The following is a 27,687-nucleotide window of genomic DNA, read 5'->3' as shown; positions in this document are numbered from 1 at the left end:
GTCATTTATACCCACCCCCCATTCATTTCTTTAAGGGCGGGCAGGATATCACCACTTCGAATTCTACGATCGATATTGAGTAGGCGACCGAACTGGAGACGCCAAGCAGCTTCATCTATCCGACCCAACCCACCCTCTACGAATAGAGCCCCCGTCTTACGAATGAATGTGGCTTTAGCGAATTCATGGGGGGGGGGAGGAGGCGAGATATGGAAAAGAATACCATCACTCCAACCTATTATGCAAAACGATCAACGCAAGCTAACTTAGCTTAGCCCGTGGCAGGTGCAGAATGACAAATTCTGTCACTATCGTAGTTGCCGTAACAAATTAGCACCCACTAAACGTGCTTCCAGAATTTGTTACGGCACTATACTATAGCAAGCAGTAGTTTCATTTGTGAATTTGTGTTATCCAGAATTACGGCAAATTCTGTCACTAACTGCTGGGCATCTATCTCTTATCGCTGCTGCCCACTTAGTCGAGAGACTCGAGGGACCGTAGCATGCCCTATAGTATAGCACAGAATTTTTTCATTACGGCTCACCTCACTATAGCAAGGTTGCATTCTGGCCTGATTGATTGAAGTTGCATGCACAAATTATGTAACTATAGACTATAGATCCTACACAAACACTAAAGTGCTTCCTTTCCCGTGATCCCTATCGGTTATACCTTCCCCTCGCTACTTACTATCTATAGGGGGTGGGGTATAATGCGGAACGGATCGAGTAGCATCGCTGCTTGCTTGCGGGGAGGAGTGCACATGGGGGCAGGCAAAGGATCAAGCGCCTTGAGTCCCCCAATGCAATGCGGCACCACAAACAATATAGGTTGGGTTGGAGAGCCGTGTGATGGGTTACTATCCAGCACGGTTCGGAGAGCACTTGTAGTCTGCGCTGGTGAATGGAAGCCCCCGGCTCTTCCCACGGAGTAACCATCGACTCTATTTATCATTATGGGAAATTGGTGTATCAAGATGTCAATCTCAGAGATCATTCCGGTTCGATACGTCCACCTACGAGAAAAACCTTTGGCTTCCGTCTCGGTAGGTGTATTATTCATCATTCTCCTAAAAGGACATTCATTCATCTATCTCTTCCCCGTCGACCACGACGACTGAAACGACGCGGCAGATCAAGAGGGCGACCGGTCTAGTTCCTGCACGAACACATTGTACAAGCCCAATTATTTATGTATGTCAGAGGCGTTGCACTCACTCTTGTTCGGTAACGAACGCGAGGACCGAAGCATGTGCAAGAAGCTCCGTTGGAAACCGGTATTTGTTCACTTAACTGAGTTAGAGTTCGGGAAGATATAAAATATACCTTATCTGAGCATAGCGAAGGGTCCTTTCAGGCGGTAAGGTCCTGCCCTTCTTGATAAGGGGGGGAAAGGTCTTGAGCTCAGGCTTTTAGGGGAAGAAAGATAGGCAAAAAAGAAGGAGCGAAGCCGCTTGTCCGCAGAGGGTAAGGACCCGGAGGGGCTTGCGCTTCCTAGTGCAAGGAATTGATTGCTTGCTCGACAAAAGGAGAGCAAGGAGCCGTAAGGCCTAAAGACCATAAGGGAGAGGAGGTTGACCCGCTTGTCCGCATCGGGCAAGGACCAAATAGGGCCTTTCAGGATGCGCAAGCAGGCTCGACCATAAGGACCTTTAGGTGCTCGACCATAAGGGAGAGGGAGAGGACCTTACTTGAAAAGGGAGGGTTTACCTTTAGGACCAACCCAGTGAAAGCCTTTCAAGACCTAAATAAGGCCGACGCAGGGCCAGAAGAAAATAAGACTTCCTTTCAAGGCCTTATTGTTCGAAGTATTGACCGACCTGAAAATAGGATGCGTAAGCAGGCTCGACCATAAGCCCCCCCACCCAATAAGTAAATTGAACCTTTCTTCTTCAAATGGCCTTCTCGAAGTACTTATTTCCTTGCCCTCAGAAGCGCAAGCCCTCCGGACCTTGGCTTGGCCGGCGTCAATTCAGAGACTATTTACTTCTCAAGTATGGGCTATGAAAAGACATTCCTGGGGCAAGATCTATGGAGTTATGTACTTATCTCCTTGGCCTTATTCTATCCCCCCCCTATTAGTTACCGAAGTGATACAAGTAAATACGTGAAAGAAACACTTCGTATAGTAAGGGCTATTTAAGGACCTCCCCGGTCCATCCTGGGTTTACTTCGCCTAACTCGGGTGAAAAATAGCAGGGTTTCTAAGGGCCCTTACTTCTTCATAGGGGTCACTCACTATTCATATGGTGAGGGTGCGTAAGCACACTCGACTGTCCAGGATGCGTAAGCAGGCTCGACCATAAGGACCTTTAGGTGCTCGACCATAAGGACCTTTAGGTGCTCGACCATAAGGACCTTTAGGTGCTCGACTGTTAAGGATGCGTAAGCAGGCTCGACTGTTAAGGAGAGGACCTTTAGGTACTCGACCATAAGGGAGAGGATGCGTAAGCAGGCTCGACCATAGCCCCCCCACCCAATAAGTAAATTGAACCTTTAGGTGCTCGACCATAAGGGAGAGGAGAGGGAGAGGAGAGGGTTTCTATTCTATGGAGTTATGTAACTTACTATTTGTTTTCTCCTTGCACTAGGAAGCGCAAGCCCCTCCGGGACCTTGGCCTTCTTCTCTCTCTAGTTAACGAAACGAGAAAGGTACGCGTTTATGGAGTTATGTTTCCTCTTTATGCTAGTTACCGAAATGATACGAGTAAATACGTTAAAGCAATACTTCGTCAAGGCGGAGCAATTTGGGGGCATGAAAATACTTTCCCCGGGAAGACTTCGTTAAGTAAGGAGGCATTGGAAGGCCACCCTGGGTTTACTTCGCCCTTCGGGTTCAAATTAGAAGGGCCCTTACTTCTTCATAGGGGTCACTCACTATTCATAGGGTGAGGGTTAATCAGGACTTGACTGGATTGACCTTTCATTCAGGACCTGATAATACCTTTCAAACCGTTTGCCCGTATTTCTTCCCCTCAAAGAAAGAAAAGGCCAACTCTTCCCACAGTTATATAAACTGAGATCATATCTGTTAGATAAGGGGGCAGGACTTTACCGACCGGGTTGATCAAGACCTTACTGGACTGGGTTTCCCTTTAAGGATGCGCAAGCAGGCTCGACCATAAGGGAGAGGACCTTACCTTCGCAGAGCTCGGGTAAGACCAGGACCTTACCGGGTTCAAATTAGAAGGGTTGACCTTTCAGGACCTTTGGTTATGGTGCCTTTTCCTCTACTATGATTCTTATATAAGGGGCAAGCCTGCTCCCGGTCTCAAGATGAGGGCCTATAATCCCAATGGCGAATCGAAGTGTCTTTCGGGGATGGCTACCCGCCCGGTAGCTAAGCTAACCATTAGCGCTTGAGCGGAGCCAATGGGGAGGTGCGCACGCTGCCTTGTGGGCTCTATGCCTACCGAGGGTCTTGATCGATCAGGCTGGCCTTCCCTCGACCTACTCACTCGGGTAGGGGAAAGGATAGAGCCGATCACCCATCTTACTGGAGACGAGACACTGAACGACATCTTAACACAGGGCGTCCGATCCGCCGGACAAGCCGTGTAGGAAACAACGGTGAGATCCTCCCAGCGCGCTCTGCGCGATAGCAAGGGGTCAGAGGGCCATACCACCCGCCCACCCCAAAGGGACCTAGCAATAGGAAAGCACTTGGCGAGTGCCGGGTAGAGGGGAAGGAGCCTATGTACTTGTCACGCCCCTAAGTAAGGCTACGCATATTGAAAGCTAGGCTACACATAGGTATATTGAGAGCCCCTTGACGACTAATAGTACAACAAACTAACATATTATTGAAAGGCGTAACATAGGTATATTGAAAGCTAGGAGTCACTAACGTATTAGACAGGCTTTTAGTAACGTATTTCAAGCCAGTAAGGGGGGCTATCTGACAAGTCCTACTCGACGTAGCCTGCCACGCCCCCCCCCACCGTGGACCTGGACGCTCGATCACCTTGGAGATGGGGTTTTGACAGGCCTTTGGGTACAGAACCCAGAGAAAGTGAAGTCAGAGAGCCGTGTGATGGGTTACTATCCAGCACGGTTCGGAGAGCACTTGTGTAGCCTGCACCGGTTCACGAGACACAGAAAGGGGCCTCTTCGCTTTGCTTGCCGTCCGCCTTTGCCCTCGTAGAGCCAGCCAAGCGGGGCGAGCCCCCGCAGGTGTACCCTTGACTCTCTCCCGGAAAGGGCCGGTGGTGGGCATTTGGGAAAGTAAGGTCGATCGGGTTTGTTTTCGACGGTACAGAGGAAGAACGAAACGAAGTGAGAGGCCGCATTAGGGGGGCAGGAGAAACTGTCAAGTCGATCGGGCTCGCAGGGGAAGAGCGGAGCGAAGTCAGGATCTGGCCGAGAAAAAAACAACGCTATGGATACCATGACCGATCACCATCGAGACGGAGTAATATTTCGAAATCACTCCGGGTCAGCGGTTGGATGGCCCACAAGCATCCAATGAGTGGGAAATACGCCGCGAAGAAAAGGTTTGTAAATGACATAGCGTTCCCGATAGGAAATGACGACCCCTCCGGAAAAACCAAGTTCTTCAAGTTCCTTCTCCCGAATAAGTTCCGCGGGACGAAAGATAGCACGAGTAATAGACTTATACAGACCATCCCTGCTGTGCGTCCCTCCTCTAATTACTCGGTCATGCAATACTCCTTTCATATGGAGAACCAAATTCATTCTGACCCCATAGACGTCGTAGTTCTCAATCATTTCGTGGCACCGGCTGAACCGGGGGGAGCGGATAGACAGGGAGGAAGCTTAGATAAGAGAATACGCTCCCGCATTGGTTTTTTTGTAGAAAGCTTTACCGCCAAGACCGAGCAGGGCGAGTTCTTGGCCGAAGCCAATAAAAGGTTTACCCACTTCATTTTCATTTGCCGAGCGCGCTTTGCGAGAACAACAAAAACCTGTTGGTCCATACCGCTCTTTCCTTTCTTCGGTGCTACCTTTTTCTTCCCAAGGGAGAACCTTAGGGTGCCCAATAACAAAATTGGTGATGCCCTACCACTAAGGGAACAACTCCTAGGTAAATCAAGGATAAAATTAAGGAACCTCCCGGGTAAGGAGAAGGTAATCAGATTGGTAGAAAAATTCATATCCCTAGGTGGGATAGGAGGATTGATGAGGGGAATAGGGATGATGATAGAGATAATACTGAAAAACAGAAGAATTCCATACGGGTACAACTATTATTTGAACGAAGTGCGAAAAATGCGATCTTTGTTGTCCAATAGAACAAACACTAATACCTTAATCGGGTCGGTCAAAATCTTAAACTATCAAAGTGCTTCTCCAATTGCTCAGGACATATCTTTCCAACTGAGGGACAGAACAAGATCATTTCGTTCCATTCTTAGTAAAATAGTTCGGGATATTCCATTAGTAATGCCCAAAGGGGTGAGGGGGATCCGTATTTGTCGTCCAGGTCGATTGAAAGGTGCAGAAATAGCTAGAACCGAATGCAGGGAGTATGGAAAAACATCTTGTAATGCATCTCGCCATAAAATTGATCACGCTTCTGCGAAAGTATCTACTCGTTATGGAATCTTAGGTGTCAAAGTGCGGATCTCATTCATATAGTAACAAAAAGAAGGGACGTGCCATATCCGAAACGTACGAAATATCGTAAATATCGGAAAGGCATATGTCGTAGGGGTTGCGAAACGGGCGGTACACAACTTGGTTTTGGAAGATATGGCACCAGAAGTTGTGGAGCCGGTCGTATCTCATATCGAGCCATTGGAGCAGCGCGTCGTGCTACAAGCGGACAATTTCGAAGAAATGGTCAAATACGGGTAAGAGTATTCGCGGATCCCCCTATTACCGGTAAACCTACAGAAGTGAGAATGGGAAAAGGAAAAGGGAATCCTACGGGTTGGATTGCTCGTGCGTCCACGGGACAAATCCCATTTGAAATGGATGGTGTTAGTTTGTCAGATGCTCGACAAGCTGCTACATTGGCGGCGCATAAACTATGTTCGTCAACCAAGTTTGTTCAGTGGTCGCAATAGTGGGGAAAAACCAGGACAGACCTTTCTTAGGCGAAGTGTTTGGAGCGACACTAAGGGAGAGGGATATACTCCTTTCTGAATCGCCAAAATTGTACGACGAACGGGCTTATCGCTCCAGGCGTACGACCCAGAGACGTTCAGGTTTTCAATCTTGTTCCCCGGTTCGAATCCAGGCGTCTCTCTCTACGAGGGAGTGAGTTTTGGACTACTCCTAGTCAGGGAGGATCAGGTCGCTAGAGCAATCGTTACCCTATTTGCTTGCACGGGCCCGCTAGAGAGAGTACTTCCGTAAGTGGAGTGCCTTCCTCTCACCCAGCCAGAAAAGAGAATGAGAAATTCGATGATACTACTTTTTTGTTCGCCCATCAAGCAAGCAAGGATTTTCATAAATACATATATATAGAGCAGCCAATCCTTCTCTTTCCGGTATGTATGCCGCGACGCGAGCAGAGCGGAGCGAACAAAGTGGGCTGTGTAACCAACGATGTTGGAATTTGCACCTATTCGTATCTATTTAGTAATCAGTTCGCTAGTTTCTTTGATCCCACTTGGTGTTCCTTTTCCATTCGCTCCCAATGGTTCGACTTATCCAGAAAAATTGTCGGCCCACGAATGTGGTTCCGATCCTTCCGGTGATGCCAGAAGTCGTTTCGATATACGATTTTATCCGGTTCCTATTTCATTTATTATCTCTGATCCGGAAGTAACCTTCTCCTCCCCTCGGGCAGTCCCTCTCAACAAGATTGATCCGTTTGGATCTCGGTCCATGATGGTCTTTTCATTGATTTCGACGATTGGATTTCCCCATGAATGGAAGAAGGGTGCTTCAGATCGGGAGTAACCACCAATGATAGGGCAACAATCGGGGGGGGGGAAGGACGGGAAGAGCGATGCCTACATCGAATCAATCGATTCGTCATGGTAGAGAGAAAAAACGGCGCACAGACCGTACCCGAGCTTCGGAGAAATGTCCTCAGAAGCGAGGAGTATGCCCGCGTGTTCCGACGAGAACACCAAAAAAACCTAATTCAGCTCCACGTAAGATAGCCAAAGTACGGTTAAGCAATCGACACGATATATTTGCTTACATTCCGGGTGAAGGTCATAATCCGCAGGAACATCCTATGGTGTTGATCAGAGGAGGTAGAGTGAAAGATCTGCCAGGTGCGAAATTCCATCGTATTCGAGGAGTCAAGGATTTGCTGGGAACTCCGGGTCGAAAAAGGGGCAGATCTAAATATGGTGCGAAAAGACCCAAATCGATATGAATGAAAGAACGAATGAAAGAGGGATGAAACTTGTTCATTCTTCTGCTATCTTTAGCTCCGCAGTTCATTCGCTGACGGAGAATGGCTGTTCGAACAAGGTGAGGTCGGTTGAGACATCCAGACAGTTTTTGCCATCCCCAGACTGTTTGATCCCCCATAGCAGACATCGAAGGAAAGCTTGCTTTACGTGTTCGGAATACGTTTAGTGCATCCATCCTGAAGCAAGGTTTTGGTAATCCCCAGACTAATACAGTGTTGAAACATGGGTGGGTGCCTTTATAGTCTGTCATGGTCTCCAACGGAGACTTTATATGGGACCACTTTCTAGTAGGAGTTCCTCTCCTTATCAGTCGAGCCTGCTTACGCATCCTCAAGCCCCAACCGCTTGATTGATATGTATAATATTTGGGAGGGATCACATTGTGTTGTTGGAGGTTAGGCCGGTACAACAGACGGACAACAGCCAACGAACGTAGTGTAAAGTTAGGCAGGACATCAGACGGACTACAACCATTGTTGCGAAGTGGGCCCGGAAACTTCTTTATTGACCACATCGGCAGTATAGTTGCTAGCTTCACATAGTAACACACTGTATGGTGGCTTTCGCATAGTCCCCTTTCTCTTTCGCGCCTGACTAGGCCGGCAGGCAGTTATGCTACAACGATACCAACAATTGAAAGCTTACCCTTATGGAACACAGTGCATACTACACCTTACCAGTACGGAACCAAAAGGAGGTACTTCTACCTGCGCATAGAGCACCAACAGCGTTCACCCCGACAGAGATATAAGAAACCTTTCGGGAAGCAAAATGAGGAAGAACCTTTCAGGAATAGCACTTACCAGAAGGAACACAGTTACTACAACCTTCCCCCCTTTCAAAACTTCTCCTGCCTAAGCCCCTTTACCCATTATGCATTCACTTATTTGCCCAGGACGTGTTGAAGAGAGAGGTGAAAATACACCCGCGTTACCAACTTACGACGAGATGAACGAAACAACCCTTGAATGAAAGGCACAGTTATCCACATTATTGCTTGCCTCCTTTTTGGTGGTGCGTGGTTGATCGAGACCGCTTGCCCCAGGAATGATCCAAAGAAGGTACCGCAGGAAAGGAAAAAGGTAACGCACCAAACAACTCTGCTCCCCGTAAACCCCACAAAGAAGAAATAAAGGCCCAGTTTCATTACAGCATTCCCGCTTGTATAATTACGTATATAATGAAACCCGATAAACTGACCCATCTGCCAACAAAGGCGTTAACCAGATTACCCAGTACGCTTTCTGCCCGCTTTCCGTTCAATCCGCAACAGCCCACATCTTACCAGAGAGGCGTTACAACTGACCCATCTAAAAGCCCCAGCATTACCAGCTCACGGCCCGATCAACTCCCCATATCACATCCCAATATGAGGCCACAGAGAAGGCCCTCCTATACTACTATAAGAGAGAACTAAATATAAAGGCAAGTGAAGTTGTTGAACTCTAGAAAGAAGTCTCATTTCAACTATGCACAGACCGTTTGGGTGAGTCCGGTCCCACAGTTGGTGGGTGCCGTTACACAAGCGGTTACACAACAGGGTAGTGTCCAGTAGACCTACTATACCGCTACTACTCTACAACTAGTAGTTCTACTCTAGAGCTTCAGACTACTGCTAATCATTTCCTATATGGGGCCTTAGGGCAAGTAAGAAAGAAAGTGTCCATTCCGTGCCGTGCCATCCAGAATTGGGGGGAGCAAGGTACGAAAGGTAAATAGCAGTACCTCCTCTCCTCGTATTTCTGGCTGAAGCAAGTGTTGGGGCAGCACTCAAAGATCAACTAGGGTTAGAAGGGAGTAAGAAAGTAAAGGGGTAAGGTTGGCCGGTTGAATCCCGTGTCCCAATAAGAAAAGTTATAGTGCAGTAGCAAGTAAGCGATTCATGAGAAGGGTATAGGTATAAGGCAGGTGCTGGTGAGCTGGTGAGCTTGCTGGATGGTGGTGAGCTGGCGGGCTTATCTCGCTTGCTTGCTAGATGAACACGGCCGCTTGCTGCTTGCTGGGAGAATACACCCCGGCTGGTCCAAGAACCGAGGCTGGTCGAACCCATCGGCTGGTTGTTGAACCCCCGGCTGGGAAAGAACCCACAGCTGCTTGCTTTGATGCTAGAGGGAGGAACCAACCACCCGTGTGGTGAGAACCCGTGGCGAAAACCTGTGGAGAACCCACCCGTTACGCTAGACCGTGAAGGCAGACAACACCACCCGATGATGGCTTATGCTTTGCTCAACAAGAGCAACAAACCTTCAACCTTATCTATTTTCTCTTGATACCTGTCCGTATATCTATCGCTACCTGCTGCTTAGATATATTCTATCTACCTGCCTGAGATCTATCTCTCTTTATCCCCGCCTTCAATCGAACTTGAGACCTTCCACCGATCCTTCAACCTTACACTGACTGCCTTCATCGAACCTCGAGGAGACCCGCCTTCAGCGGCCTCGCTCCCTTCCCCCTGATAACTTCATCGAGGAGACCCGCCTTCAGCGGCCTCGCTCCCTTCCCCCTGATAACTTCATCGACCTTGCCTGCCTTCAGCGACCTTGCGACCCTTACGAACGAACTGCCTTCAAGGAATAATCTATGATGATGCGGCGGGGTTGGTGAAAAACGGATGGAGAGATACCTGCCTTGCCGGAAAGAGCGGCCAGATGAGGGAGCAGGTATGAGGGAGAGACAAGTAGAGGCGGACCCATCTTTGGGGTGGGATTTTCCGGAGAACGATTGATTTCTTTATGGCAGATTTGGGATATACAAGGAGAGACGGATGAGGTCTTCGGAATATCCAAGTCGAGACTGCCCCATCTTGAGCATAGAAAGTCGGGACGGATAGAGACCTGACGGGAACGAACAGAGACCTGGCGAGAACGGATGCCAGATGAGGGGGAAACGGTGGGATGGATTAAGTCTTCGGGTTAGACGTTTGGACGGCCATCTACAGATATGCTTTTGCGATTGATTGCTTTGCAATAAGGTGGTGTTTTCTTTATTTCCCAAAAACGATTTCTTCCCCTCAAAGAGCTAGAAGGGAGGGTTGGTTATCCCCTCATATTTCTTCCAATGGTGGCCCCCCCTTTAGTTGCTCGACCAAAGCCCCGTAAGGAATCGATAAGTACTTCGGCAAGGTCCGGAGGGTCTTGCGCTTCCGAGTGCAAGGTCCGGCAGGGGCTCGACTGATAAGGATGCGTAAGCAGGCTCGACTGTTAAGGCCGCCATCACCTTTAGGTGCTCGACCATAAGGATGCGTAAGCAGGCTCGACTGTTAAGGAGAGGACCTTTAGGGTGCGTAAGCACGCTCGACTAATAAGGACCCTTTAGGGGGCTCGACTGATAAGGAGAGGAGAGGTGCTCGACCATAGGACCTTTAGGTACTCGACCATAAGGACCGGAGAGGCTCGACTGTTAAGGACCCTTTAGGGTGCGTTAGCACACTCGACTAATAAGGACCGGAGGCGCTCGACCATAGGGAGAGGACCCTTTAGGGGGCTCGACTGATAAGGAGAGGAGAGGGGGCTCGACTGATAAGGAGAGGAGAGGGCCGCCATCGAGAGGATGCGTAAGCAGGCTCGACTGTTAAGGCCGCCATCACCTTTAGGTGCTCGACTGTTAAGGATGCGTAAGCAGGCTCGACTGTTAAGGCCGCCATCACCTTTAGGTACTCGACCATAGGACCTTTAGGTACTCGACTATTAAGGATGCGTAAGCAGGCTCGACCATAGCCCCCCCACCCAATAAGTAAATTGAACCTTTAGGTGCTCGACTGATAAGGATGCGTAAGCAGGCTCGACTGTTAAGGAGAGGACCTTTAGGTGCTCGACCATAAGGGAGAGGAGAGGATGCGTAAGCAGGCTCGACTGTTAAGGACCGGAGGCGCTCGACCATAGGGAGAGGACCCTTTAAGGTGCGTTAGCACACTCGACTAATAAGGACCGGAGGCGCTCGACCATAGGGAGAGGACCCTCACCATATGAATAGTGAGTGACTCCGTCCCTTTAGGGGGCTCGACTGATAAGGACCTTTAGGTACTCGACCCCAAGGGAGAGGAGAGGAGAGGGGGCTCGACTGATAAGGAGAGGAGAGGACCTTTAGGTACTCGACTCTTTTTTTACTTATTTGGGGGGGCCAATAAGTAAACCCAAGAGGGAGAGGAGAGGATGCGTAAGCAGGCTCGACTGTTAAGGCCGCCATCACCTTTAGGTGCTCGACTGTTAAGGATGCGTAAGCAGGCTCGACTGTTAAGGAGAGGACCTTTAGGTGCTCGACTGATAAGGACCCTTTAGGGGGCTCGACTGATAAGGATGCGTAAGCAGGCTCGACCATAGCCCCCCCACCCAATAAGTAAATTGAACCTTTAGGTGCTCGACCATAAGGATGCGTAAGCAGGCTCGACTGTTAAGGAGAGGACCTTTAGGTACTCGACTGTTAAGGATGCGTAAGCAGGCTCGACTGTTAAGGACCGGAGGCGCTCGACCATAGGGAGAGGACCCTTTAGGGTGCGTTAGCACACTCGACTAATAAGGACCGGAGGCGCTCGACCATAGGACCTTTAGGTACTCGACTATTAAGGAGAGGGAGAGGACCCTCACCATATGAATAGTGAGTGACTCCGTCCCTTTAGGGGGCTCGACTGATAAGGAGAGGAGAGGGGGCTCGACTGATAAGGAGAGGAGAGGACCCTCACCATATGAATAGTGAGTGACTCCGTCCCTCACCCATATGATGAGTGAGAGTTAAAACCCTTTAGGGGGCTCGACTGATAAGGAGAGGAGAGGGAGAGGAGAGGAGAGGATGCGTAAGCAGGCTCGACTGTTAAGGCCGCCATCACCTTTAGGTGCTCGACCATAAGCCCCCCACCCAATAAGTAAACCCAAGAGCCCCCCCACCCAATAAGTAAATTGAGAGGAAATAAGGTAATTTATTGCTTGTCCGCACCGGGCAAGGAAGGACCGCTACGAGTTGATAAGGTCAATCCTTTGACAATGCATATATTATAAATGTCATTATGCATTTAAGAATGAGATATGTCATTTCGCTTGAAATTAGATCGATCTCGCGAACCTCTGCGCGAAACGATGGGGGCCTTCCAATCAATTAATCTTATGCACGAATCAATTGATCATATTCGATAAGGAGCTCTGCTCCCGGCTAGATCAATCAAACTCAAAATAGGACCGGCAGGGGCTCGACCACCTCTTTCTTTATTTGTGGTAATTAGCTAGCTACTTACTTACCGGCTCTCTATGTGAGGAGGGATAAAAAAGGAAGGATGCGTATGAAGATGGTAATTATGAAAGTGAAAACGCTTGTAAAAGTGGTAAATGCAGTAAGAAAAGGTGAAAGAAGAGAGAAGAAGGTGCTTCATAAGTAGGCAGATCCTACTTATTCTTTCTCCAAGGAGCGAAGCCGCTTGTCCCTCCGGGGGGCAAGGATGTCTCCCTGTTTTATGCGAGGCATATTAGTTCTCGATCACTCACTTAAGGGCGGCTGGCCCCGCCTCCTACCTAATAATAGGTTAGGTGTGGTTTCAGCTGCAGGAAGGGTTGAGCTCCTGAGAGGTTTTTTAGGCATGATCCAGGATGGACCAACCAACAATACGCGGGCAGACGCTTCTTACTTCACGGTCCAATAAGCTGAGTACGGTTCAAAACCATAGACGATTACGTAACTCATACTAGACGACGCTTAAGGAAAAGTCGAAGTGGCCTCTAGGGGGGCTTGTTGATTTGCCGCCATCGATTCAGTCTTGGTTCAGAAGATAACAGTCACAGATCGAGATAGAGTTCCTAGGTCCTTAGTAGGATATTCACTGAACGTTCCAGCAGCAACAGAGCAAGTTTCAGTTGACCATCAACAGAAACAATGGAACCGCACAAGCCATCGATCCATCCCCAGCAATTCAAAGTAAGCCCAAGCAAGCTTCGTTGCAGCAATAGTTTGAAACGTTATCAAATGCCCTTTTCGTTGCTTTCACCCCGCTGTCCTTTGATTATAACACCCCATTATGAATAGAAAAGAAGTAGCAGGAGCATTGGAAAGAATTGCCAGAAGTCCAGGAGTAGTGGAAGAATAAATAGCCTTAAGCCCTTTAGCCTTTTTATATTTGCCGGAAGCCCTCGAGTCGGGAAAAGAGGGACTCACAGAACCAAGCATTGTTCGAAGAGCTTAAACCTATTCAAACAATGCTCCTTCCTGGGCGGGCTTATTCCGGGGCTTCAGGCTATTCTCATAAAGTGACTGCTGCACGTCTATCGCGAACTTGGCATCCGTCGCAACATAAATCCCTCATATGTTCTCCGTGTCTCCCGTCCACCGGACAACACATTTCCCCTAATTTGATTCCTTCAATCATCAAAGCATATCCGTAACTGGCTGGTAGTCCCGCTCTGTCTCTTGTGGATAGCTGGCTGGCTATTGGTAGTCCGCATAAGTAGCTCAGGTCCAGGTGTACGCATAGCACATAGGGTACATCCTTGAGTTGGACAGCCCCTATTCTGATTATTTAAGGGCAGTCTTGGATTGCTTAATTGTTGGAACTGCCGGATTGATTGATTGATCACGATTCTCTACAGCCAGATACTGATGATATCCAATCAGATGATTGGGTGGGGTGAAGCACTTGCAACCTTGAATATTTCACCTTTGCTGTTACCTTTTTATTTACTCTTACCAACTACCCCGAATTACCAACCGGAATACCTAGAGACCTCGTAGTTCTAGACCGCTTGCTTATTTTATGCAATGAATGGATAGATGGAATGGGATGGGATGGGATGGGATATGCCCCAACCGGGCACCCATTGCTTCAACCAGATAGACAGTATCAGCACTTGTAGGGCCGGGATTCACCCCCAAGATATGATTTTCTTAATTAAGATGGCCAGTCAGCATTGCCCAGGATATGGATGATGCCCACTTGCTCATGTTAGTGCCTGTAACCACCTGTTCTACCAGAACTTTCACTTGCTACTGCATTCAACCTAGGAAATGGGATGGAGTTATGCCTAACCTCTTCTGAAGCCAGGAATATATGTAGGGTACGGCACTATGAGGAGAGAGAATCCCCTTTAGCCCTAGACCACGAACTTCATGAATGCTTAGGAAGTACTGCTATTAACAACCCTTCGCTAGAGAAATGAGATACCTGAGCTAGTTACTCTGAACATGCATGCTACCTGAGATGGAGAGATAGGCATTCCCTGAGATGTGATACGAATAGAAAAGACCTTAGCTGGTGAGATAGGCCTTACCTACTCGAATGAGATCACCACTACCATTACCTGATTGGATGAGCGGGTTTGGCACTAGGGTGTGGGATTAGGATTTGGCATGACCTACCTGAGTCGGTGAGATCAATATTACCTGAGCGATTTTACCTAACCTGAACGCTTTTACCTAACCTTACGCTCAACCTTCATCCTCAGAGTACAGGTAGAATAAAGGTCCTAAACGCTAACCCTAAGAAGACTGGTCAGAAGATGGAATAATTACATATATAATATATGCATTGATAAGAATCAGAGTGGGTACGGCGCGGGTATCAGCCCCTTGCCCGGTGCGGACAAGCAATCAATTACCTTGCTCTCCTTTTGTCGAGCAAGCAATCAATTAATTTGACTTATTGGGTGGCCCCTCTCAAATAAGTAACTAAAAAGTCATGCTTACGCATCCTCTCCTTATCAGTCGAGCCCCTCACCCATCGGAATGAGTGAGTGACCCCTAAGTAATATGGGGCCCTCTCCTTAACAGTCGAGCATGCTTACGCATCCTGCCGGTCCTTGCCCTCAGCGGACAAGTAGTTTCAATTTACTTATTGGGCTCTCAAATAAGTCAAAAAAAGGGCCCCTCACCATCGGAATAGTGAGTGACCCCTCTCCTCTCCTTATCAGTCGAGCCCCCTCTCCTCTCCTCTCCCTTGGGGTCGAGTACCTAAAGGTCCTTATCAGTCGAGCCCCCTAAAGGGACGGAGTCACTCACTATTCATATGGTGAGGGTCCTCTCCCTATGGTCGAGCGCCTCCGGTCCTTATTAGTCGAGTGTGCTAACGCACCCTAAAGGGTCCTTAACAGTCGAGCCCCTCACCATATGAATAGTGAGTGACTCCGTCCCTCCGGGCCTCACCATCGGAATAGTGAGTGGCTCCGCCCCTATGAAGAAGTAAGGGCCCTCCGGTCCTCTCCCGGTGGTCGAGCAACTAAAGTTCCTTCATTTGACTTATTGGGTGGCCCCTCTAAATAAGTAACTAAAAAGCCATCCTTCCTCTCCCTCTCCCTTATGGTCGAGCACCTAAAGGTCCTTATGGTCGAGCGGCCTTACGGCACCTTAAGAAAGCAAAAAGCAAAGCCTCTAAAAGAAAGAATAGAATAGAATGAAATAATCATAATATCTAATTCATTCATTTATTGACCTTGATTGATTGATTGAATGCTTGCTTGATTGATTGATTGAATGCTTGCTTGATTGATTGAGAGTTGGCAGAGTATGCCTCCTTGCTTGATTGATTGAGTTAGCTTGGTTGAGTGAGCTAGGCATATATGCTTGATTGGGTAAGTGTCTGCTTGGTCGATTGGTTGAGTAAGCTAGGGAGAATAGCTATTGGTAGTGGGATAGCTAGCTTGTCTTTCTGGTATGTGTTGTCCTTCATTAAAGAAAGAGAGAACCTTATTGAAGAGTGATAAGATGGGCTTCCACCCTTTCACTATTGAAATTACCACTTCAAGGCCACCCAAAGCGGTTCTATTCCTTCTGGCCTAGGAGAGCACTGTAATAAGGCAACCCTCATTCCTTGTCACTAATAGGAAACCTTTCTTTAAGGACTGGCTGGCCTGCCTTATCTTATCTTCTCAGGAATCGGGCTGACTCTTTCTTCCTATCTTCTCTTACTTGTCGTGGCTGGCTTCACCCCTGTTCTTGTTGCTAGAGCCAGAAGTTGATTCTTGGTCACTGCCGCCGTTGCCGTTGTTTGTACCCCCTGCTGATGCGGAGCCCCCTTCCTGGCTGGGTAGCCTCTGTCGGTTGGGCCCCTATCTAGACGTATTACCTGCTGAGCCTTCTCTGCTTTGGTACTTTCCGGGGTCTATTTGCCTTGTATGAGTGGGGAAAGGGAACCGGAACAAGGGATATAAAGCTCGCCGTCTAAGCGGGCGTTCTTTTTGCTTTACTTGAAAGGAAGAATAAGAATAATGTAACCACACAATACTAGTCGTAGGCAGGGGCACGGTGGGCCGCGCTACATGAAAGAACAAGCTGAGAGGGGAGAAGGTCCCCATTCTAGAGGCACAAAACTCAGTCTACTCGGAGGAGGCACTCGACCCATGGGTTCATGTTAGTAAAGATGAGCATCTGAAAGGATATGTGGAACAAGTGCAATTGGTGGATTACGACATCCACAACCCCACCCAACCAACCCCAATCACTCTTTCTATCCTACCTACCCTTCCTACTAAGGTGACTAATAGAAGGATTTTGATCCATGCTACTACTCGCCTACCGGAGCGAGGAGAGACAGGCATGGGTGGCGACTACCTACTAACCACTACTACTAACTCCTACTAGGGATGTTTACTTAAGCAAGGGAAGCTTCGTTACTAATGCTACCTACTCGCCTACCTACCTACCTCGGATCTAGTATGGTTACCAATCCACGGGTCTATGCTTACTACTAGGGATGTATGCTTAAGCAAGGCCAGGGTCAGGTTACTAATAGAGAAGCATACAAAGGAATAGATTCATGAGAAGGGTAGGAGAGACTATAGGAAACTAGGAGGAGACTAGGAGGAGGCTAAGAGGAGGGAGGCTAGGAAGAGTATTTATCGCACGTAGGCACGTCATATCATAATAACATATATGAAATATGAAGAAAGAGAAGAAAGAATTGTCTTACCTAATTCTTAACTAAACTAACTGCTACGGCATCTTGATCTCTTGATCATCTACTAGCTGCATACCCTATTATTTGAACCCTATATCTACTAATTCACTAACTGTGTACCCTATATCTTTATATCGAACCCTACCCGCCAATTGAGGTGGACAAACCACAGATTTGAAATTCATATATATAGGCCTACCAAATTCACTTTTAGATACCGGATGCCTAATCACCCAGTTTCTTCAGAGACACCACTTTGAACGATCTTAAGACATCTTTCAATTTCAATTTCAGTTAGCATCGCCATTTGAATTTACAACTTCCGAACGAGGAATGGCAAGTCGGGAAGGTTGTTTAGGGGCGAGTTCAGGGCGAGTTTCAAACGAGTTACCAATAGGATTGGATTTTTTATAACCATGAAGTCCCCTCCGGGAGCCGAGCCATAAGTGTTCCCAAGGGAGAGGAGAGCGAACCAAGCTAACAAGCTTCCAATCCAGCCATCATAGTGAAACGCTCTGAAAAGGCATAGTTCAGTAATAATCAATCACTTGAAAGCCCCCTAATGAATCCATGCGCCATCCAATTATTAAGGAGACTAACAAGCTTGCTTTCCCAGTTCATTCAAAGACTTCCTTGACTGGCCCGGGCGTAAGAGCTGCCTGTCCCGTAAGGATCAATAGCTCTTATTTACCGGTTCATTCAAGTCCTTTGCCCTTGCCTTAAGTTACTGCTTCATCCTAGGACGATGGAGTCACTTCAATACCCTTTGACCAGGAAGGCAAGATCAGTACCAGTAGGGGACAGTATCACAATAACTTACCTTGTTCATACTACCCACCTGCCAGAAAGACATTCTCTCAGCCCTAGAACATGCTTCCCAGGGAATGCTATCAGACCTTAGGAGCAACAGATATCGTTGGATCGTGGGATGGGAATGGGAATTGGAATCGCTTCATGAGCCCTTACCTTCACACCTTGTACCACCCTACTTATTAGATAAGAAGGTTTTGAATTGGAAGGGATGCGAGTGGGGCTGGAAAGAAAAGGAATAAATGCGTCTGCTGCGGGGTATACTTCCTATGATGCCTTGGCCTCTGTCTCCGTCCTTGGTGTTTTTGCTCGGTCTCAATCAAATGCTAGGGGTGCTTAATAAACTCCCGCTTATCAAATTAGTGCTAGCTTGTATGTTGCTCTCACCTTTGATGCGGGTGCTAATTCAACCACCTTTGTTTCTGCTCCCGCCTATGACTTCGATGCAGGGTTCAAAACTAGCTTTGCTCCTGGAACTCGGTAAACATATATATGGCTCTCGATCTTTATCGGGGACGGGTGGAACAGGAATAGACTTCACAACTGTAGGGTCCAAAGCTCGGTCAGCTTTTGGGTCTGTCACCCTTGTTTATTCTGTTTTGGTTCTCAAATATGGAATTAGCTTTGTTACCTCCACCTTTGCTGTTGGTGCTGCTTTCCTCTTCCCTATGCGCGTAAGCACAGTTTAAGTGCGTAATATGGATAAACTCAGTTAACCACATATCTAACTGGGTCTTAAGCTGCCGACTATGCTTGCTTTGGGACTGGATGATCTCCAATACCAAGAAATGGATCAAAATCTGCCTTCACCCCTGCCCCTATCTCTACTACATATCTCTCGGTAAACTAGGTATGCGCTTGCACCCGACTATATCCCTGTTTATGGTTATAAAAATGGAATGAAATTGAAACCAGAGTCTTTGGTGTCGGACGGGGGAAAGCTGGTGCAACGAGTAACGAATTGTTCCGTTGCTTATTAAGGTTGCACCGGGGATCGAAATTGATTCTGTATCCAACCAGTAGTACCAGGGAGGCATATGTACTACGTACGGAGATTCGGATGGCTAAATGTGATAGCATGATGGATGCCGGGGTGTACGATGAATGTGATAGCGTGATGCCGGTCGTTCGAGAGGCCGACCCATGACCTTGCCTAGATACCGACCTAGGCCCAATTGCATAGTCATAAGCACTACCCGTGAAGGCAAAAGCATAGAAGGCAGAGCCAAAAGCGGTTGACCTTAGGCATAGGCAGAGATTGGCACAGAAGCAGAGCTAAGACCAGATGGAGATATGGATGCATTTGAACCAGCCTTAGCTTCTTCATCGCCGTTTGCAACGGATCGAGAGCCATCCTTACTTTGGCTAGACCTTGATAGTGGGCTTTAATGGAGGGAGGACTGGGAAAATATCTCTCTAAGTTCAATTTACTTATTGGGCTCTCAAATAAGTCAAAAAAAGGGCCCCGTTGCCGGTTCAATTTACTTATTTGCCCCCCCAAATAAGTAAAAAAAAGAGTCGAGCAACTAAAGTTCCTCTCCTTATCAGTCGAGCCCCCTGTCGGGTCCTTGCTTTCCTAGCGTCAAGCAAGCCCCTACCGGTCCTTGCCCGGTGCGGGACAAGTAAGAAATTCCTCTCCTTATCAGTCGAGCCCCCTGTCGGGTCCTTGCACTAGGAAGCGCAAGCCCCTCCGGGACCTTTCCCATCCACCCCTTCCTATAAGTAAATCGAGAGATTCCCCTTTCTATATAAGAGAAGTCAATTGGGCAGGCTCAGGAGCTAGGCCAGCCCCACAAAACGTCCTACCAATCCCCACTACCGTCCGTATCCATCCCCACAAATAGTCCGGAGGTGGGTCAGGCTTTGGGGGAATAAATCTAGTCGAGTTCTGGTTCCACTTTGGGGGAATAAATCTAGGCCTTCTTCTTTGTATATGAGCATTTGGTTTCGCCCTTACCTTAGAGTGGGATGGACAAGATCTCTTCGATATTCGCTATTGATGGATTAATTAGAGAGGTTGAAAAAGAGGTATACATTAATGGGTCTTGTCTTCCCCGATCTGGTAGTTCGAGAGGGAGTAGTTCGGGTAATGGGTAATGGGAGGGAAATGGGTATCAGTAATTAAGGTAGCGAGGAAGCAGCTCCGCAGGATCAGGAGAAAGAATCTCTCCTTCGGCTGATGGGATATCTTAATAAGAAGGCAAGTCAGAAGGCAAAGAGTTCTTCCCAAATAGAAAGTGATGTCTGCTAGATATTCTTCGTGATAAGACAGCTTTGGGTCAGGTAAGTTGATCAGGGTGAAGACCCTCACTACAGACCTTTTTGATTGGTTGGCGGCTCCTAAGAAACATGTTCCTTCATTATTGGTTAGACCCTAAGAAACATATTTCGAGGTAGGCGTGAAACGCGAGGAAGCTGAAAGCCAAGAAGATCGAGGTCAGGTCGGGTGAGACTAAGTCGGGCGAGACCAAGGAGGGCGAGACCAGGTAGGGCGAGGCTGGAAGTGGGACGAGACCAGGAAAAAGGGCGTGAGACCAGAAGAGGGGCGAGACCAGATAGCCAATACCGGAGGACAAAGGTTAGAAGCTCCGTCGTAGTCTCCATTCTCTTTTTCAGTTGAACTTTTCGCATATATATGTCCTTGCCATTAGTCCGAGGAAAAGGTCTCCATCTATACTATGCCGAACGAGATTGTTGCTTATGTTTATACTATCGTCCTATGTGTCTCCTAGCCCTATTGCTCGGGGCAGGCACAACAAATCAGTTTGTTGGACACTTCCAATGAATGGGGTTTACTACTACTCTTACAGTGTGTGATCCAACCAATGGGAATCAACAAGGGGGAAAGAATCTAAATAGATATAGCGCATCTCGACATTTACCTTGTCAGAGGGTCCTTGCCATACAGCTGCCAGTCATAGCGGGGCTGGGTTCCATATAACAAAAAGACATCCATAATAATGGGCTAATAAGGCTTCAGGCAGCAAGTGACCTTCTGGCTTTCACTCTTAAGACCTTAGGGGGACTAAGACTATGGGTGATCCGCGGTCCAATGGATTTAGCACCCATTCCAATAAGAAAAAACTTGTATTGAATCCATAGGGCTGGTAATACGGACTAAATGACTACGTGCTAGTGCTACAAGGTCATTGCTAGAAAGAAGCTCTAGCCAGTGCTCTAGCCTTAAGGTCATCACCACCAGTATCATAAGAAAGATACCTTTATTGAAGTCTCCATTCTTTGAAAAAGAAATAAGCAGGCATAGAGCTGAGCGTAAACGAATAAGCTGGAAGGGATTACTACTATTCTGTCTCCATTCCTTATGGGAGGGGGAATGAATAAGCTAATGGGGACTAATACCCATGGGAACAAGGGGAATAATCCAAATACGATACCACATATCTACGTTTCACTTTGCCATTGGACTAAGAGACTTTTGAAATATAGTCACACCCATGAGACATAGACAGGAGGTGTGCCTATTTTAGGTGTGCCTATTTTATGGGCCCACCCGTTGGAGAGAATCCTACGTTACCAGTTGGCATAGTCCCCAAGCCAGTTGACATTGCTGCATTGCTGATAGATAGTCCCTCCTTGGCATAGTCCCTAGTCTATGATATTGCATATATACGTTTCACTTTGCCTAAGTAATCTGAAGCTCATTCTAGGAAGTCATAAGGCACCATACACCATAGGGCATAAACTCAAGACGTCTCTATTAAGAGCAGATCAATAGAGAAGAGTGGTAATCCCACATCAAAAACATAGGGCATATACTATGGAAGCTCTGGTGTATGAATAAGCTCTTCTTTCAGTGCAGCTTGTCAGTGATGAAGCTAGTGCCACCAACAAGTAGTGTCAGTGCTTGTTAGAATCTAGAATCAGGCATAATAGTTCTATACTAATGATCCAACTGCCGAAGGTGTTTTATCTGGCTATTGTTTGCTTGCTTTCTCATTTCCCCCATGTGCATAAAACATTGAGCCGCCTGGTCTCAGGTAGTCGGTCAGGGGGCTCGACTGATAAGGAATAACCTTATCAGTATAAGAATCAGAGTGGGTACAGCGCGGGTATCAGCCCCTTGCCCGGCTTAGGTCAACACTTATATATTAGCTGGTCATCAATCGGAAGCAGGCAAGATGGTGACGAATTGCGATTGGTCCAAACCTTCGACCTCGGCAACTTGTCCTGACGATGAACCACACTAGTTGGTTCAAAACGCGTCGACAAATGATCAATTATGTGATTTCGCCAAAGATTTTTCTAAACAAAAGATTGATGGTATTTTGTTAGTTAGGATGGCTCAAGTGTTTGATAGGAAGAATTGTTATTGTTCCCACCCAAGTTTAAAACTTGTTAGTGACACGTTCACTCTTCATAAGCCAGCTGTGGTTGATGCTCTTTGTGAACCATGAGGATATCTCACCATTGCCTATGAGCTGGAGGGTAGGGTGCATCAATAAATGTTTTAAAATAAAATTTAAAAAATGATAGATGACATTGAGATGGGCTAATATGTATGAACAAGAAGTAACACAAACAGTAAGATTGATGACATTTTGTCAATTGGGATCGATAGAGTATTTGAAAGGAAGAATTGTTTTTGTTCCCACCCAGGTTCAATCCCGTTAGTGACATGTTCACTCTTCATAAGCCAATTGTGGTTCAGGCTCTTCGTGAAGCATGAGGAAAACTCACCGTTGCCTACCAGCTCGAGGGTAGGGTGCATCATTAAATGTTTTTAAATAAAATAAAAAAAGGATAGATGACAATGAGATGGGCCAATGTTACTTGGGAGCGGGAGCGGAAGCGGGGAGCGGGAGCGGAAGCGGGAGCGGAAGCGGGAGCGGGAGCGACCATTTTCAGAAGCTCCCGGTTTGGGAGCGAATCCCGGAGCGATTTTTTAAAAATATATATATTTTTTATATTTTTTAATTTTTGATACATATATGTCAACAAAAACATGTAGAATGATGAATTAGATATAAAAAACATAAAAAAAGCATAGATTGAACCATATAACAACAATCATCTAGAAGTTATAATCTTCATCAACCACGTCCGCAAGTTAGTAACATAGTAACATACAACATATTGAGTCTCATGATTCATCAATCTTAAAGTTTCAAGCTTTCAAAATTCAATATATAACATTTATCATCATTGATCACCAAAGTTGTACTTGTAAGCTAAGTGTAACCATTACAACAAATAATATCTAACATGAAATGAAATGTTATAAAATGAAATGAAATGAAACAACTTTCAACTTTCATGAAGCATCATATTCATAATTCATTACTAATGAGTTATAATTGCCAACTTCAAACTTAAATTGCCATATATTGTTTAAAAAAATATCATAATAAATATGAAAGAGTCAATAGTTATAAAAGCTACTAGAAACTAGAAAAGAGAAGTAAATCTATTATCTATTTCTTATGCTTGGGCCTCTTTCCACCACGAGAAATGTCTAATTTTTTAGTCTTGTTGCAAAATCAGGATCTTTGTCATTAATATTACCCTCCAAGCATTAATATCCAGAGGTATCTTTGTCATTACCTTTGTATCTGTATAGGGATCTTTGTCATTAATATCACCCTCTAAGCATTAACATAAGATAGAAAAAGCATAGCATGTCAAGTCAAGATTTTGTTTGAGTGATGCATACATTTTTAGAAGGGTCATGATAGAGGAGTTCGACAACCAATGTCACTAACATCAAGGTACATAGAGGGATTGGTACTCTTGATTAAATATGAGTTCCATACCCTAATACATGACAAAATTCAATGGAAACATTGCAATCCCCCAATCTTGAAATCCTGAAAAACTGATAAGTCTGCTGGATTTTGAATGAAATCTAAAATTCTACTTTCTCCATATGAAATCCAATGAGGACGAAACCACTCTCAAACATCCTGAGTCATTTCATGGTAATGTTAAAAATTTAAGTAAAAGGATGAAAATGAAAATTAAAGAAAATGTCACTTTTACTTTAAGAATTTAACATTACCATGAATAGCATATCAATACTAGGGCCTAGACTTGATCATTAAGTTGCCCCACTCAAAAACTATTTGTTTCTTTCAAAAAAAATTGCATTTCGAACATTACTACAAAAAAAAAAAATGCAAAAAAGGCAAAACGCTCCCGAAAAGGCAGGGAGCGAAATTTTTTTTAGGGAGCGCGCTCCCGACCCGCTCCCGAGTCGCTCCCGCCCGGAGCGCGGATCGGGAGCGGGAGCAAGGGGGGGGGGCGCTCCCCCGCAACACTGAGATGGGCTAATATGTATGAACAAGAAGTGAACAAAAACAGTATTTTCATGGATTTTTTTGGTTCTGCATTATTAATGGCTAACTGATATAAAACCCAATTATTTTTAACTATTGGCTGAAATTATATCTGTTCCTGCACTAGTGCAACACCAGCTTCAACATTTAGAGGACAAAATTTATTTAATAGACCAGGATCATCAATTAAATCTAATATCACAATGAAAATGGACCCTATGAGTTGACCTGGCAAACCTGCTGGAAAATAGATGCTTTAGAAACATGATCTTTACAATCATTTCAGCAGTTTATATTTTTAATAGAAGATTCCAAAGTAGACCCTATGGATCTGTTTGGCCAACTTGCTGGCTGAGGGGCAATTTAAGATCCCGTGTCACAAACTTATCAACTTTCTTAGCAATTTAAGCTTTCAATATTGAATTTGATTTTATTAAAGACAATAATGACCGAAAAATTGTTCTACATGTACAAACTGTGGAAAATCATCAAGGCCCCTATATTAAATATACCATCTAACTAAATTCAGTCTACAAATTAAATCTAGCACAAATTAAATTCAGCTCCAAAATTTAACGATTGAAACATAATGTGACGATGTTAATGACCCTAGTTTAACAATAGGGCCCAAATTATAAATCAGACAAGCTAATTTAACAAATTAGAAAAACAAATCATTCATTGACTACAGACATAAGACAAACCACTTATGGTTGAACAGGGTTACGGTCCTTCCTAGTGTTACATTATTTGTGCGGGTCTCCTTATACCTGCAACTCTCCCAAACTACTAGATACCTCTTCAACTCTCCCAAACTACTAGATACCTCTAGCATAAGAGCAGTCTGGATTGACCTGCCTGAAACGGGTGATCTTTACACACAAGAATATGAAACAAAGAACGAAGCTATAAACAGCTGGATATAATGTAAAACATTGAAGCCCCTATATTCAATCTACTGCCCAACTAAATTCAACCTACTAATTAAATTCAAACATTTAGGCCCCCAAAGCCAATAGTTAAAACACGATGTGAAACAAAAAATACAAAACTAGAAACAACTAACTAAAAAATAACAGCATGAACGGCTGTATGCACAACACTGCTAATACAAAAGTAAAATTATAATTAAAAGCTATACCATGACTGGCCAACGTAATCATCTAGCTCTGGATATTAACCACTGGATGATTTCGGATTTCTAAATATTAACCACAGTACCTTACGGGGTTAACTAGCCGTTTTCTTTTCTGTATTAATGAAAGAATATATACCTCGTTCATATTATCAACCACAAGATGACATCAGATTTCTAAATATTAACCTCATTATCTTACGGGGATTTACCTAGTTGTTTTCTTTTTCTGTGTCGAAAAATAGGTAATGACAGAATGCATACATAGAAAGAAAATGACAAATGTATACCAACCTGATTCCAGACGAAGAATGAGGCTGATCCCTCAGACTTGCACAAACCATCCTCGTTTCACCTTCTTCCACGATGGTGAACCCTCTTCTTTGCATTCACCTGTTGCAGAGCAAAATTCCTTATAAAATCACTGGCCATGCCAAAAACCAATAAAAATGAAACTGAAAAAAAAATAAAAAGCAGAAAAGCTTTACCTGGAATATCTCTATCAATTCAAATGCCAATGGTTAAAACCCTTACGAATTCCCTTCAAATGACAATGTTTAAAACCCTTGCGATGTCCTGTGAGATCTCCAACTTATCCTGATTAAGAGCTTGGGCTTCTCCTTCTGGAGCCGGCTTCTCCTCTCGGCCTCTTGGACCCTTCATAGCTTCTTTCGCTTTGGTTTTCATGATTCTCTAGCTGTCCCCCTGCTCTGAACGCTGAACGCTGTCTTTATCTAATGGTCCAACCCAGAAAGTGGGTCGATGTTCACCAAATACCTCATTCTTTAGAGTTGGAAATGGGGCAATGTTCCCTAAATACTTCGTTCTTTAGAGTTGGAATACGCCTAGCCACTCTGAATGGCTGTGGGTCTTTCACCTTAATCCCATAAATGTGTGTGTTTGAGGATCCCAAAAAAAAATTGGAAACGTCCTCATGGGCAAGGTCCCGTTAAAATTTACAAGGTTTACGTTTACTCTTTAAGTGAAAGTTGTTAACCCAAATAAAATTAGCAATTGTTCTAAAAGGTGCCCAGAGATAAATTGGGTTAATTTCAATCACACTTATCCAACATTTTTAAATCAATATCTTGATATTATTTGCGTTTTATTTTTAAACCAATATCTTGATATTATCTGCATTTGAAAAGAAATGCATCACACATATATATTTAATTCAACATTTTTAAATTAATATTGTGATATTATCTGAATTTGAAGGGAAATACAACATCAATTAGTAAAAAAACAATTACACTTACGAGAACTTGAAAAATGCAATATCAACTCATTAATTGATTAACTTTACAGTGAAATTATACCAGCGAAAATGAAAATAGCACAATCAAATTGAAAATATTGTGTAACTTCCTCAAATAAATAAAATGTTTAAGTGAAATTGTTAGTTTGATTTTAAAATATATTTTTAGTTGTTTATTCATTAAGTTTAATTATAAATTGAATGAGTTTAATTTATATAATTTAAAATTTAAATAATTGTCAAATTCAATTATTTGTGAAATAGTCCATAATAATAATAAAATCACTATTACATTGTAAATTCATTTAAAGAACAAATTAATTAATCTATATTCATTTTAATTTAACATTCATTAAGATATATATATTACATATTTGCTCTTCATTAAGTTTCATATATATATATACCAGAAATATATGTAATAATTAATAAAAATCTACTTTCACTTAAAATTTGTTAAATATTTATTGATTTCCATTAAAATATGTCGTATATTTATTAAATGTAAAATCTATTAAATACAAAGTACAAAAAGATGAGATCACCAGTAAAAATCTAGTCTAGCTCAACAACTTATTTTCTAATTTTCAATTTTTAAAGTCTTTTATTCATTTTATTCTTGAAATTAACCTAGTTTTACTTGGGAATATGAGATTATACTAAATTTTTAGTTGGTATGTTTGATCCAAAGAAAAATACATGCAATCACAATTTCCAATGAGTTAAGAACATTTAATAGCAAAGAATTTAATGCCAACAGCTTATTAAGAATTAGGATTCATTTTCTTATTGTTAAATAAAATGAAAGTGAATTAGAGAAATCACCACCGAGTCCCCCAAGCACAACCATAATTTTAACCTAAGGCAGTGATTTGCAGCAATTTGCTCAATATTTCACGTGCGTGTTTTTCTTCAATATAGCTCATATTTGCACTGTGATAATAAAGGGGAAATTATGACACTTCCAAATTTGCTCTTCTTCAT

The 27,687-nt window shown here is 44.8% G+C and overlaps 1 long non-coding RNA gene across 2 annotated transcripts in view; it reads right to left on the bottom strand.

Moving 5' to 3' along the window:
• Positions 1-26,185, bottom strand: part of LOC149158561 (uncharacterized) — a 70,911-nt gene extending 44,726 nt beyond the window's left edge. For both annotated transcript variants that reach the window (XR_016262045.1, XR_016262044.1), the window contains exons 1-2: positions 25,934-26,185; positions 25,740-25,838 (exon numbers count right to left, since the gene is read on the bottom strand). This is a non-coding gene — a long non-coding RNA (uncharacterized LOC149158561). The remainder of the gene's footprint in view (positions 1-25,739; positions 25,839-25,933) is intronic.
• Between the last annotated feature and the right edge of the window lie 1,502 nt (positions 26,186-27,687).

The sequence above is a fragment of the Pinus tabuliformis genome, chromosome 5_2, assembly GCF_031772625.1.
Source record: "Pinus tabuliformis cultivar Carrire ecotype Pingquan chromosome 5_2, CPIR1, whole genome shotgun sequence".
NCBI lineage: Eukaryota > Viridiplantae > Streptophyta > Pinopsida > Pinales > Pinaceae > Pinus > Pinus tabuliformis.
Note: the sequence above shows the minus strand (reverse complement) of the source record. Positions and strands in the feature narration are given on the sequence as shown.